At 49.0% G+C, this 13643-nt stretch overlaps 1 protein-coding gene and 1 long non-coding RNA gene across 4 annotated transcripts in view; both read left to right on the top strand.

The window, feature by feature from the left end:
* Positions 1 to 13643, top strand: part of WDR27 (WD repeat domain 27) — a 154286-nt gene that overhangs the window by 86440 nt on the left and 54203 nt on the right. The gene's annotated exons all lie outside the window — the stretch shown is intronic.
* On the top strand, positions 2631 to 11757 carry LOC115514683. 3 transcript variants are annotated; one of them, XR_003969072.2, is made up of 4 exons: positions 2631 to 5820; positions 6064 to 6151; positions 9018 to 9194; positions 9305 to 11757. It is a non-coding gene; the product is annotated as an uncharacterized LOC115514683 (long non-coding RNA). The 3 variants fall into 3 exon arrangements; XR_004343686.1 differs by having other exon boundaries at positions 2631 to 6151; positions 9305 to 9716; positions 10051 to 11757; XR_003969070.2 differs by having other exon boundaries at positions 2633 to 6151.

Here is a 13643-nt window from a genome sequence, read left to right as displayed (position 1 = left end):
TGTCCTTGCCGACTGTGTCTTCATCAGCTGGTAAGATTGGTGTGCATGCCTCTGTCTAGAACTTCTTACTCCCTCTGATGCCCACAGATGTTGTTTAGGGTGTTTTGAAGCTCCTTTGTTAGGTTAGGATTATGTTCTCTTGGTGAACGGACCCCTTCACTCTCAGGAAATGGTCTCTTTCTTTACTTGCTTTGAAATACACTTTGGGGTGAAGATAGCCACTCCAGCTCTCTTTTGATTAGTGTTAGGATAGTATTTTCTCTATTCTTTTTTTCTAACCTGTGTGGGTCTCTTATTTGAAGTGCAATTTTTTTCTTTTTCTTTTTTTATAATTTATTTTTTAATTTACATCCACGGTAGTTAGTTGTTAGTTAGCAACAATGATTTCAGGAGTAGATTCCTTAATGCCCCTTACCCGTTTAGCCCATCCCCCCTCCCACAATCCCTCTGGCACCCTCTTTTCTCTATATTTAAGAGCTCTCTTATGTTTTGTCCCCCTCCCTGTTTTTATATTATTTTTGCTTCCCTTCCCTTATGTTCATCTGTTTGGATCTTAAAGTCCTCATGTGAGTGAAGTCATATGATATTTGTCTTTCTCTGACTAATTTCACTTAGCATAATACCCTCCAGTTCCATCCATGTAGTGCATATGGCAAGATTTCATTTTTTTTTTTGATTGCTGAGTAATACTCCACTGTATACATGAACCACGTCTTCTTTATCCATTCATCCATCACTGGACATTTGGGCTCTCTCCATACTTTGGCTATCGTTGATAGTGCTGCTATAAATATAAACACTGGGGTGCATATGCCCCTTCAAAATGGCACACCTGTATCCCGTGGATAAATGCCTAGTAGTGCCATTGCTGGGTCGTAGGGTAGTTCTATTTTTAATTTTTTGAGGAACCTCCACACTGTTTTCCAGAGTGGCTGCACCAGCTTGCATTCCCACCAGCACTGCAAGAGATCCTCTTTTTCCGCATCCTCGCCAACATTTGTTGTTGCCTGAATTGTTAATGTTAGCCATTCTGACGGGTAAGTTGGTATCTCATGGTGGTTTTGATTTGTATTTTCCTAATGATGAGTGATGTTGAGCATTTTTTGTGTTGGTTAGCCATCTGGATATCTTCTTTGGAGAAGTGTCTATTCATGTCTGTTGCCCATTTCTTCACTGGATTATTTGTTTTTTGGGTGTTGAGTTTGGTTAAGTTCTCTATAGGTTTTGGGTACTAACCCTTTATCTGATATGTTGTTGGCAAATATCTTCTCCCATTCCATCAGTTGCCTTTCAGTTTTGTTGATTGTTCCCTTCAGCGTGCAGAAGCTTTTTCTCTTGATGAGGTCCCAATAGTTCATGTTTGCTTTTGTTTCCCTTGCCTCCAGACATGTGTTGAGTAAGAAGTTGCTATGGCCGAGGTGAAAGAGGTTTTTGCCTGCTTTCTCCTTGAGGATTTTGATGGCTTCCTGTCTTACATTTACGTCTTTCATCCATTTTGAGTTTATTTTTGTGTCTGGTGTAAGAAGATGGTCAGGTTCATTTTTCTGCTTGTCTCTGTCCAGTTTTCCCAGCACCGTTTGCTGAAGAGACTGTCTTTATTCCATTGGATATTCTTTCCTGCTTTGTCGAAGATTAGTTAGCCGTACGTTTGTGGGTCCATTTCTGGGTTCTCTATTCTATTCCATTGATCTGAGTGTCTGTTCTTGGACCAGTACCATACTGTCTTGATGATTACAGCTTTGTAATACAGCTTGGAGTCCAGGATTGTGATGCCTCCAGCTTTGGTTTTCTTTTTCAAGATTGCTTTGGCTATTTGGGGTCTTTTCTGATTCCATAGACATTTTAGGATTGCTTGTTCTAGCTCTGCAAAGAATGCCGGTGTTATTTTGATAGGGATTGCTGAGGTGCATTTTTTATAGGTGGTATTTAGATTTGTTTTACTCTCTTAACCAATTTGACTCTCTCTGCCTTTTAATCAGTGTTTAGACTGGTCCGTTTGATAAGATTATTGATAAGATCATGTTGAAGCCTCTCATCTTGCTTTACCTTTTTTATATTTGCCCATTTGATACTCAGTTTCTTTTCCCTGCCTCCTTTTGGTTCAGTTAGATACTTTTGTACAGCTACTTCTTCACTTTTTCTGGCTTTTGTAACTCCTTGTTTTGTTCATTCGAGATTGCTGTGCCACTTATGTACAGTAAAACTGTGGTTTGCGAGCTTAATTCGTTCCAGAAACATGCTTGTGATGCAAAGCAATTGCATATCAAAGCGAATTTCCCCATAAGAAATGATGGAAACTCAGATGATTTGTTCCACAACCCAAAAATATTTGGATAAAAATGATTATACTGTAATATAATACAAAAGAATAAGAAAATACAAAATATAAAGAAAAACAAATGAACTTGCACTTCCCTTTGAAAACCTTTGTGGCTGGTGCGAGGGAGACAAGAGAGAGGAGGGTTACTGTGTAGGACGACTCTCACTATCACTCACGGAATCACTGCCGTCTGTTGGCTCAACGGAATCTTTTTCTTTTCCCACAACTTTAACAAGGAACCTATCGGGTGACTTTTGCTTTTGCCTCCTTTTGAGGATTTTGCAGAAATGTCACATTGCATCGTCGTTAAACAGATCCATCACTCTCACTGCTACAGCCGTATTCGTCTGGTGCTTTTCTACAATATTTTGCACCGTTTCCCACATTTTACACATCTCCCTGACCTCATTTGAAGTGAGGGATTCCCCCGCCCTTTTCTCCTCCTCCTCTGCAGACGAGACGCAGACGTAGACGTCTTGTAAACTCTTGCAATTTCGGCCGCTCGCATACCTCGTTCGTACTTCTCGGTGATTTCCGTCTCAACTTCCACAGTAAGCATCTCCTTCCCACCGCCTTTCTTTTCCACGTTTTTCTGCATGGGGGCCGCTGTATACACTCACACGGATGTTGACTCAGTACAGTATGAATAAACTCTCGTCATCTACGGTATTTAATGTAAGCGGCAATAAGGCAGCAGAGGAAAGGGTGTGTGTCTGCGGGAAGCCTGACGCGGAATGAGGCAAAGTGCTCCTAAGCTCACTCTTGTCCGGAAAAGCAAAGGACTGTTCACAGGTGCCTCGAAGTGACAAAAAACACACTAGTGCCAGTTGCGGGCACCTTCCCACGTTCCGAAAAATCACCGATTTCTGCCAGACCCGGTGGCCTGAGACCGAGCGTCCGAGTGTGGGGGACGATCACCCACCGTCCCGCAGCGAGAGAAGAGACAGAAGCACCATCGGCTCAGCTGTGATCATGTGATGTTTGGCGTCAGGTACGACTCATATTGCAAGACATCGCTCGTTTATCAGGTTAGGTTTATCAGGAACGTTCGCTTGTCTTGTGGAACGCTCGCGCAAGTGTCACTCGCAAGCTGAGGTTTTAGCACGTATCTTTCATTGGGACCGTGGGCCTCCACTGTCACCTGCTGCCACCGCAGTGTGGGAACCTTATGACAGACAGTAAGCGTCTGTTTCTCCTGTCTAGGTCTTCACGCTATCCGTGTGGCACATTTTACTTTCCAACATCATAGACTCCACGTGTTACTATTAATTTTGTTTCCGCAGTTAGTTTATCTCCTGAAGAGATTTAAATGATAACGACGAATCCTGTATATTTGCCACGTGATTCCACAGGAAACGTTTTGAGCCTTGATTTTATCTGTAAAATTAGGTTGTTGAATTTTACGATCTCTGTGGTTGTCAGATTACTGTCTTCTCCACTGAGAGGATTGGGACGATGTGGGATCTGTGTGCGCGTGTGGTGGTTTTTGGATCTTGGTAGACATGGTCTTTATTTTGCGTTGTATAAAGCGTGCGTTTGTGGAACACGCGCGCAGATGTGACACAGTACAGCGTGAAGCAGGCTTCGTGACCCTGTGTGCACCGGACGGGCGCCGGAGGGCCCAGGGTGCGCTGGCCAAGGCCGTGTGCGCAGCCAGGGTCCAGCCCGCCTTTTTCTGGATTCAAACCGGGTGTCAAGTCCAGTTTTCCTTTTGTCTCTGAAGCCAGCGCGCTTTGCCGCCAGGTTGCGCTCCAGCCTCCGTGCAGATGGCTGGAGTGGATTTTACTTAGAATTTTCTTTCTTGGCCACGCACCCAAGTCTAATTTCTACCAGGAGCCAAAAAAAAAAAAGGTTTGAGTTCAGTGTAAGCATTTATTTGTACTTGACAGGTATTTACTGTGTGACAGTCAGCATTCCACGTGCTTTATTTAATCACATCCTTAGGAAGCGGACACTTAATCATTCATGGAGCAGGTGGGTAAGGAAACCGCAGCACAAAGAAGCTGGCCTGCGTGAGCTCAGTGGTGAGCGGCAGGATTTGGGCTCCAACAAGCGGACTTTAGCTCCTCGGTGCGCCCGGCACGGCGCCCCCACGGCACTGTGTGAGCACAGGCACGGGAGCCACGGCGCCACCAAGGGAGGGCCGGGAAGGGGCCCCGGAGGGAGGCGGGACCAGAGTGCGCGGGACCTTGGTGGGCAGAAGTGAGAGCGGAGCCTACGTCCTCCTCTGCAGGGAGGCCCCGGGCACGAGGAATGTTTTTCACTCTGGATTTGTGCACCAGAAGTGACTCCTAAATCAAGATTTCAAAACAGTTGCTTATTTTTATTCTATGGAAGGCAATATGTATTCTATTTTTATTAATGTGGGAATAACACTTTTTTTTTTAGCCATTGCGTGCTTTCAAATTTGTTTTCATATACAACGTTCTAGTTCTGAAACATAGATCATTGTCAGATGTTTCCTGACCATCTCATCAAGCCCACATCCTGAAAGCTAATTTCATTCTGAAGAACCTAACAGTCCAAGTACCTTCCTTTCGGAAAACGTTCTGCAGATTCTAGCAAAGTCAACAGCCAAGCCATAAATTTAAATGTAACACAGCCTAGAGGAATAGGAAGCCTGCTTTTGTCACATTGCTTATTTTCATATTCAAGTAATTTTCTAGAAAAGCCAAAATATTGTACCAGAAACCGATCCTTCGCGGCAATGCAGGCTTAACCTATGGGAGGAATAAATCAAGAAGAGGAAGCACAAATGTATATAAGGCGTTGATTTCAAGTTCTGGCTGCTCCCCGGAGTTGTTGGGGGGAAGGGAAGGAGGCGGAGCCACGAGGCGGTCGGCCTGTCGGGGCTCCCCCGGCACAGGGAGGGCGCCTTGGAGTCCGCGTGCAACACAAATGATGGGCAGCGCGCACCATCCGTGGCGGCGTTGACTCCAGGACTCGAGTCGACGGAGGGCGACTTCCCTCTCGCCAGCAGTGGTCCGGAGGAACAGCGTGCGCGGCTGTAGATTTATGGCTCACGTGCTCTGGACGAATACCGCATCTATTTCCACTTGTGCCGGGAAATTGTGGTAAGCAAAATGAGTTTACCTAAAGGTCTAGTAAGTGTTCCTGGAAATCAAGATGTTTTGGCCCCTGTCCTAGACCTTCTGTTTCCGCGGATGCGTGGAAGATGCTAGAAGTGTGAACTTCCACAAGATCATCTGAGGTTTGGAGTTTTGGGACAGGTGGGCCTCAGATCACGCCGGGAGAGATTCTGCATTAAGTTACTGGGAGCTGGTGTCCTGGCCACCCTTCTGGGAGCTGGTGTCCTGGCCAGCCTGCAGACATTCGTCTCCTGGGTTGTAACCTCTGGCTTCCACCCATTTTCCCCAGAAAACCCACGTGTGTCATTCAGTAGCAAGGATTCGGCTGGGACCCAAGGCTTATTTCTGAGTACAGCGGTGCACCTGCCTGCCTCCTGCCCAGCAAGGGACGGACAGCACCCGCGTCCCAGGGTGAACAGCAGTGAGAAAATTCCAAATTCAGATGTGCTCAAAAATCGCTAGTTACCCTGCCTTAAACACGGGACTCTTCAGTGAGTCCTACTCATTTGTAGGAGATGGTAAAGTCAAGAGGAAGATTGAATTTAGAGCACTTTCTAATGAAATGAAGGTCACACTTGCTTGAACCCAGAATGTCTCAAATTAGGTGGGGAATATAATGGCGTGATTTACACAACACCCTCTTACTTTTTACAGATTGTAAGAATATCTTGAAGTGAACAGGGTCTTACAGACATCAGGGCTCCTGGGAACAGTGAAAGAGGCATCTGTCAGATTTTACACGGTCAGTGCATATTCAAGTCTAAAATATCGTGCAGTATAGAAAATGGCAATGAAAACAGTCTCCGTTTTATTACTAATCCTCATCCTGACCATTTTTTTTTTTTTAAGTATGTGAAGGGGAAAGCAAGATAGAGAAAGCAATTTTCTATACTTTGGTATTTTTTTTTATAAATAATTTTTTGTTGGGTGCCTGGGGGGCTCAGTCAGTTGAGCGTCCAGCTTCAGCTCAGGTCATGATCTCAGGTTTGTGAGTTCGAGCCCCGTGTCTGGCTCTGTGCTGACAGCTGGAAGCCTGGAGCCTGCTTCAGATTCTGTGTCTCCCTCTCTCTGCCCCTCCCCCACTTGCATTCTGTCTTTCTCAAAAATAAATAAGTATTTAAAAAAATTAAAAAAATAATTTATTCTCAAGTTAGCTAACATACTATACAGTGTAGTCTTGGCTTCGGGAGTAGATTCCCATGATTCATCACTTACATACAACACCCAGTGCTCATCCTAACAAGTGCCTTCCTCAATGTCCATCACCCATTTCCGTGCCACCCAACCCCTGCTCCCTTATCGACCCTCAGATTGTTCCCTTTATTTAAGAGTCTCTTATGGTTTGCCTCCTTCTTTGTTTGTAACTATTTTGTCCCCTTCCCATCCCCCATGGTCTTCTGTTAAGTTTCTCAAATTCCACATATGAGTGAAAACATATGATATCTGTCTTTCTCTGACTGACTGATTTCACTCAGCCTAATACCCTCCAGTTCCATCCACGCTGCTGCAAATGGCCAGATTGCATTCTTTCTCATTGCCAAGTAGTATTCCATTGTATATATAAACCACATCTTCTTTATCCATTCATCCATCGATGGACATTTGGGCTCTTTCCATGCTTAGGCTATTGTTGAAAGTGCTGCTATAAACATTGGGGTGCATGTGCCCCTTTGAGACAGCACACCTGTATCGCTTGGGTGAATTCCTAGTAGCACTGTTGCTGGGTCGTAGGGTAGGTCTATTTTTAATTTTTGAGAAACCTCCGCACTGTTTCCCAGAGCGGCTGCACCAGTGTGCATTCCCACCAGCAGTGCAAGAGGGTTCCCGTTTCTCCACATCCTCGCCAGCAGCTATAGCCCCCTGATTTGTTCACTTCAGCCACTCTGACCGGTGCGAGGTGGTATCTCAGTGTGGCTTTGAGTTGTATTTCCCTGATGAGGAGTGGCGTTGAGCATCTTTTCATGTGGCGGTTGGTCATCTGGATGTCTTCTTTGGGAGACATTACTTTGATATTTTTAATCAAAACTAAAATATTTTTTGAATAAGAATTAAAAAGGAAAGATTGAAGGTGAACGCAGTCAGTGTTGACGGTTTATCTACAATTGTGTTAAATAAGCATGTGCTCTGAGTCATGTTGGACGGCTGACTCTGTTCCTCCCACAGAGGTACTGTGGTCACACTCACTGAGACCCAGACTGAGGGTCTGTGAGTGTGGACAGGTGCACGCTTGTGTGACCCACGCTGCCTGCAGACGCAGGACTTCCCTTCACTGGGACCTTCCACATGCCTTTCCCAGTCAGTGCCCGCGTCCACACCCGTGAGCAAAGAGCATCCCAGTGTCAGTCATTTCCAGAACTCCATGGCCACGGGACCTTTGTCTGTGCCGTTACGTGTCGTAGCAGCCACTCCTTTATGTGATGGAGAGCTTTTCTGTCGTGTCAGCCAAGGAGCCTCTGGTGTATCAGTTTGGCGATCGTGAATAAAGCCACTTCTGGAAAGGTCTGGTGGTGATGCGTTCCTGGTTCTCCTGAGCAAGCAGATGGGGGCAGGGCTGCTGGACCGGTGGGGGGATGGAGGGTGGGAGTGGGGCGGCCACGTGCTCAGCCTCAGTACCCGCTCGTGAGCTTTCCGGAGTGGGCGCCGTTCACATTCTCGCCTGCTCTGCGGCAGCCTTGTTTTGTGAGTCTATTTAATTTTAGCTATTGTGGTATTTTTTTTTAATTAAAATTTTTTGAAACGTTTATTTTCAAGAGACAGACAGAGCACAAGCAGGTGACGGGCAGAAAGAGACAGACAGAGCACAAGCAGGTGACGGGCAGAGAGAGAGAGAGAGAGAGAGAGAGAGAGGGAGAGGGAGACACAGAATCTGAGGCAGGCTCCAGGCTCCGAGCTGTCAGCACAGAGCCTGACGCGAGGCTCGAAGTCACGAGCCGTGAGATCATGATCTGAGCCGAAGTCGGATGCTTAACCGACTGAGCCACCCAGGCGCCCCTGTTGTGGGTCAGGAGTCTGGGTGTGGCTCACCGGGTTCTCAGCTCAGGGTCTCCTGGCCGTGACCGAGGTGTTGCCCAGGGCCCTTGCTCAGCCAAGGGTCTCCTGGGACGGATCTCCTTCCGTGCTCGTCGCGTCGTTGGCAGGTTGGGTCCGTGTGGTTGTAGGACCGAGAGCCTCAGATTCTTGCTGGCTACAGACCGGAAGTGGCCATCGGCCGTTAACGGGCCCCTGTTGGCGACCCTTCCTCACGGCTCCCCCCGCGACGGTGCCGCAGTCTCGGGTGTAACTGTGCACAGGCTCCGTGCACAGGGCCCCCCACGCTCGGGGAGGGGTCCCGCGGGGCAAGAACGCCACGTGTCTGGCCTGCACAGCCACCGTGCATTGACGTAGTTTGGGGCACGGAGAAAAGTCCAGTCGAGGTTCGTTTTTTCTCGTGAATATCTGTTTGCTCCAGTAATGCGTGCTAAAAATACTTTTTGCACTGAATTTCATTAGTGCCTTCGTTGAAATCCAGTTGACTCTCAGAGTGTGGGTGAAGTCTCCTGTTGAATACTTAATCTTTTACAACTTGAAGAGATGGTTTAGCTTCATTAACTGGGTTTATTCTCCCGAAGGTATGCGTGCCACTGTAATCGTCTGGTGAAGAACATTATTCTCCCTCCAAGCACCACCCCCGAAGTGTTTTACAGTCTTCCTGTGATCCCATTGTGAAATTGAAGGCTCATTGATTTGTTCTGGAAAATCACCCTGTCTAATCACCGGATTATATTGGAATCAACCTCACGCATCTAGTATGGTCACAGTTTTCTTCTTCTACGTTACAGTTTATATTTTTTCCTCTAGGTTTCTAGGTTTTAGGAAAATGTAAGTGATAATTGTTTTCCTCCTCCCCACTGCCCAGTGGATTTGGTCCAAACGCCTCAGCTCGGCCAGTCAGGTCCGTCCGGCTTCGCCGAGCCTGCTCCCACCCCGCCATCCAGGCCTGTGCCCCGGGGCTCCGTGCCCAGCCCGGTGGAGTCCGCGCTCTTCTGTGGACACCATCTCCGGAATGCGTTCTCACCGCCGCTGTCGGCCCTCGGACCCCGTTCAAATGCCGTCCCCTGTGACTTTCCGTGAAGTCGAGCCGGCGTCTGACCCTCAGGTGTGAACCGCCAGCTACGGACCTGTGTGCAGCGTGCAGGGCACTGTGCCCTCAGCCTTCCGGTTCAGATGTCGGCTTCTCCACTAGAATTTGAGTCCCTCAGGGAGGGTGGCCTTGTCTTCAATCTGATCGCCGGAACAGAACAGACGGATGCTCGCTGAATTCGGGTAAAGTAAGTCCATCTGTGTTCTGGTGTCTCATGGCAGCACAGTTATTTCTAACATCTTTACTCGTTTCCATGTTGCCTAGAAATTACAGTATTGTTCATCTGAGGGCATTTATCTCATGGATGCAAAAACGCACATCACACAGAATTCTAGAAAATTAACCTCTGAAAGCAGTCTGCTTTGCAACCCTTCAAAATAGTAAATCATTAGAAACACAGAGTGTTTTATGTTTAAAACTTAGGCTATAATACAACCTGGGAGGGTTTCATCACGTACCCACTTGGGAAGTATGACTGACCCTCCTTCGCGACTCTGCGTCACATCTGCTGACCAGAGCAGAGGCTGGCCGTGTGGCCACCACCGTGGCGGAAACAGGGACCGGTGACAAAGGAGCTGTGCACGAACGGCATTCATTTTGCGGCTCCAAGAACTTGAGATGTGGGATCCTCTGACATTGACGTTTTCCAAGGATCCACGCTGCTCCGATACTTCCCGTTGGTTGTACCCCCACTGCATCCCACACTGTTTTCGTGTTTAAAATGGCACGTTCCCAGTAACGATTTGAACCAAGATGCTTGAGCCGCAAGTAGGGCCGTTAAGGAAAGCACGTTGCCGGCAGGTTACGCCTCTTTTTCGCATTTCCTTGGTCAGAGGAATTGCTGGTGTTCGCGGCACACCTCTTATCCTCGCACAGACCGTCAGGTTTCCTTGAGCCGCACACGTCCACGTCCGTCTGCCCGTCTGTCCTGCCGAGCCGCGAAGCTCTTCCAGACCTTGGGGTTGAAGCCGTAAGCCTCAGATGCGTGGACTTCGCTGTCCAGCTTCCGTGGTCACCTCAAGTGGGAAGAGCGTTCCTCTCGGCGACGGCTTCCCTCCTCAGATAATCACGGCCCGTTTGTTCCTCTCTTTGTTGATGTTCAGTCTGAGCTGAACTAGGCAGCGTCTTGGAAGGGACGCGAGGGGCTGGTTTTTCTGTTCCTGGACCCGAAGTGTGGCGTGGCTCGTGGCACTTTCCTGCTGCGTGTCCCCTAACCCGCCCCTGTGCTTGCGACCCAGGCACCCCTCCCAGCTCTGTCCCACGTGGCTTCCGGGTTTGCCGGAAGACGAGATGCCAGGACCGTGTGCCTCCGGGGCCCGCAGGCTGCCACACCGGCCATGGGGAGCCGTGATGCCAGTGCAGGTGCTGAGGCTGCAGTTGTGGTCGTGGCTACGGAGAGCTCAGTATGGACAGAGGCTCGGATCACTCAGTGTCTCAGGAGCCTGACTGCCTTCGGTTCAAGCGGGCAAACCATTCAGCCGGAGGGGCGCCAGTAACCTGCCATCAAAGATATTTGTGTGTTGAATATTGACGATTCTTTACCACAAGTGGGAGCACAGTAGAGTCTAAAGAACTTAAAATTCTACTCAAGTAGAACAACAGGGGAACTTGAGGCGCTCCGCGATAATCTCCGCCTGCCAGTTGTTTTAAAACGTGCTCAGACGACGCGGGCGTGCTTCCTTGGAGTTTCCAGGATGGGCACGTCAGACACAGAAGGGGGCCGTGTGCACGCTCAGTGATGGTTAGTCACGCGCGTTCATTCGGCAGTGTCTTTGCACAGACGCACATCTGCGTGGAGGAGCTGGCGGGCTGTTGGCATTGAATCTGTTAAATGGTGAAGCTCTAAAGAGTCCATGGTGCTTTAAGTTTAAATCCATTTTCACATTCAGAAAACGATATAAACACAGGATAAATTGTAGAAAATTAAAGCAGAATCACAAAGTAATTTCATTAAAACATAAGAATTGGAGACATCTGGACAAGCTGTGCAGAGTGGTCCCCAGCTCTCCTTTCTCCCAACACCTAACCACAGAGTCACAGAGTTGTTACTGGGGCTGCGGTGAGTATTCAGACCAGCAAGGCTGTCTGCCCCCAGGACTCAGACACAGTTAGATCTCGTCAGAGGGGGTCTTCTAGTCAGCTCTTGTCCATATGCCTTAGTATCACTGTTAAGGAAAGAGCCATGAAATGAAAAATAAAGTCCCTCCTCCCAATGGAAGGAAAGAAAGAAAAGGAAGGAAGTAGGGAGGGAGGGAGGAAGGAAGGAAGGGAGAGAGGGAAGGAAGGAGGGAGGGGGGAGGGAGGAAGGAGGGAGAAAGGGAAGGAAGGAGGGAGGGAGGAAGGAAGGAGGGAGGGAAGGACGGTGGGAGGGAAGGAGGGAGAAAGGGAAGGAGGGAGGGAGGGAGGAAGGAAGGAAGGGAGAGAAAGGGAAGGAAGGAGGGAGGGAAGGAAGGTGGGAGGGAGGGAGGAAATGAGAGAGGGAAGGAAGGTAAGGAAGGAAGGTAGGAGGGAAGGAGGGAGAAAGGGAAGAAAGGAGGGAGGGAGAAAGGGAAGGAAGGAGGGAGGGAAGGAAGGTAGGAGGGAGGGAGGAAGGAAGGAGGGAGAAAGGGAAGGAAGGAAGGAAGAAAAAGGAAGGAAAAAAATGCAGCCACTGCAGTGAACCCAGACACCCAACTTTAGACTACTTTTCCTAAAACCGGGATGGGAAAAGTGAACAAAAGCGGGGCCTCTGCATTTAGATGTCACTTCAACCAGGGGACACTTCTGGCCTCTGTTCACGTGTTACCAGAGGGAATCACATTTGCCAGGTGCATTCTTCTCTGGCCACTCGGACGCTGACTGGAGCCTGTGTCCACAGGTCGCTAGGGGTGGTTCGCGCCACGGTGGGAGGGGGGTGTCGAGGACACGTCCTCCGTGGCACGCACCCTATCACACTCTGGGTGCTTCTGTGGCCCTGTGGGGCTTCCACTGCCTGCTGTGCTCTTGCCAACCCACCGTTTGGGTTGAGGCAACCCCAGAGCAGGGAGATGTGCAGACCTAGAGCAGCTACCCCGCAGAGGCAGTGGGTCCACATGAAGGCGGGACTGTTGCCGGAAACGTCACTCGTGGTTGTGGCCAGATGCTCGTCTGCAAGTGATCGTTCACGTTCAAGAGTCTCTCTTCAATTTCTTCTCGAGGATTAGTCTGAAATTAACTCCCGGTGCACAGACTGGACTTGTGAACGAGGCGGCTGTAAGCTGAAGCTCGGACTGGGCTCGCCGTCCTGTGACGGGTCCCCCGTGGGACCCGCCTGAGGTCAGTGCACCGAGGTCGTCAGGCCGCCTCAGTCCTGGGCGCCATTTTGGATCATGGTGCACTGGAGGTGCTTTCTTGCGGGTTTTAAGCAGTCACCACGACAGCAGTGTTTATTCCTGACCGAAACATGGGCTTCTGCTTGCCTCTGGAGCTCAGGTCTCCACTGAGGTGACAGGTTGAGTTTGCAAAACTGCCTCGTAGGCTGGAAATGGCGCCCGGATTACACCTGGAAAGGTGGTCCTTGTGCCTTGGGTGTGCCACGTGACTCCACGGTGCTGTGTGTGCCCACGGTTCACCTCAAGCTAGAGCCAAGCTTGGTTCACCTCAGGCTAGAGCAAGCCACAGCCAGCGACAGGCCACAAGCCTTGATGTTCTAAATAACATCTAAGTACCGATTTTAGCCTGACAGTTGTACGTTACAAACGGCTACTTCAGCCACTTCTGCAATAGATTAACAATTCTGTGTATTTTTTGAAAGTTTATTTTGAGAGAGTGCGAGAGCGAGCGAGAGCACGTTCATGAGCGAGAAAGGGGCTCATGAGAGAGCCCCTTTGAGAGAGAGGGAGGGAGCGAATCCCTAGCAGGATCCACGCTGTCAGGGCAGAGCCTGATGCAGAGGGCTCGCTCTCGAGGACCATGAGATCATGAGCTGAGCCGAAATCCCGAGGTGGACACTTAGGCCACTGAGCCACCCAGGTGCCCCTGTCCTGTGTATTTTAAATTCCAATAACTGGTTGGTAGTTGCACGGAAAGTAGCAGTTAACACAAATAGAGTGATGAGCGTTTTCTTTACTGCCTGTCAAACCGAACGACTCTTCTC

This window comes from Lynx canadensis, chromosome B2 (assembly GCF_007474595.2).
Source record: "Lynx canadensis isolate LIC74 chromosome B2, mLynCan4.pri.v2, whole genome shotgun sequence".
Classification (NCBI taxonomy): Eukaryota; Metazoa; Chordata; class Mammalia; order Carnivora; family Felidae; genus Lynx; species Lynx canadensis.
The sequence above is the reverse complement of the archived record's forward strand: the minus strand, read 5'-3'. Positions and strand labels throughout refer to the sequence as shown.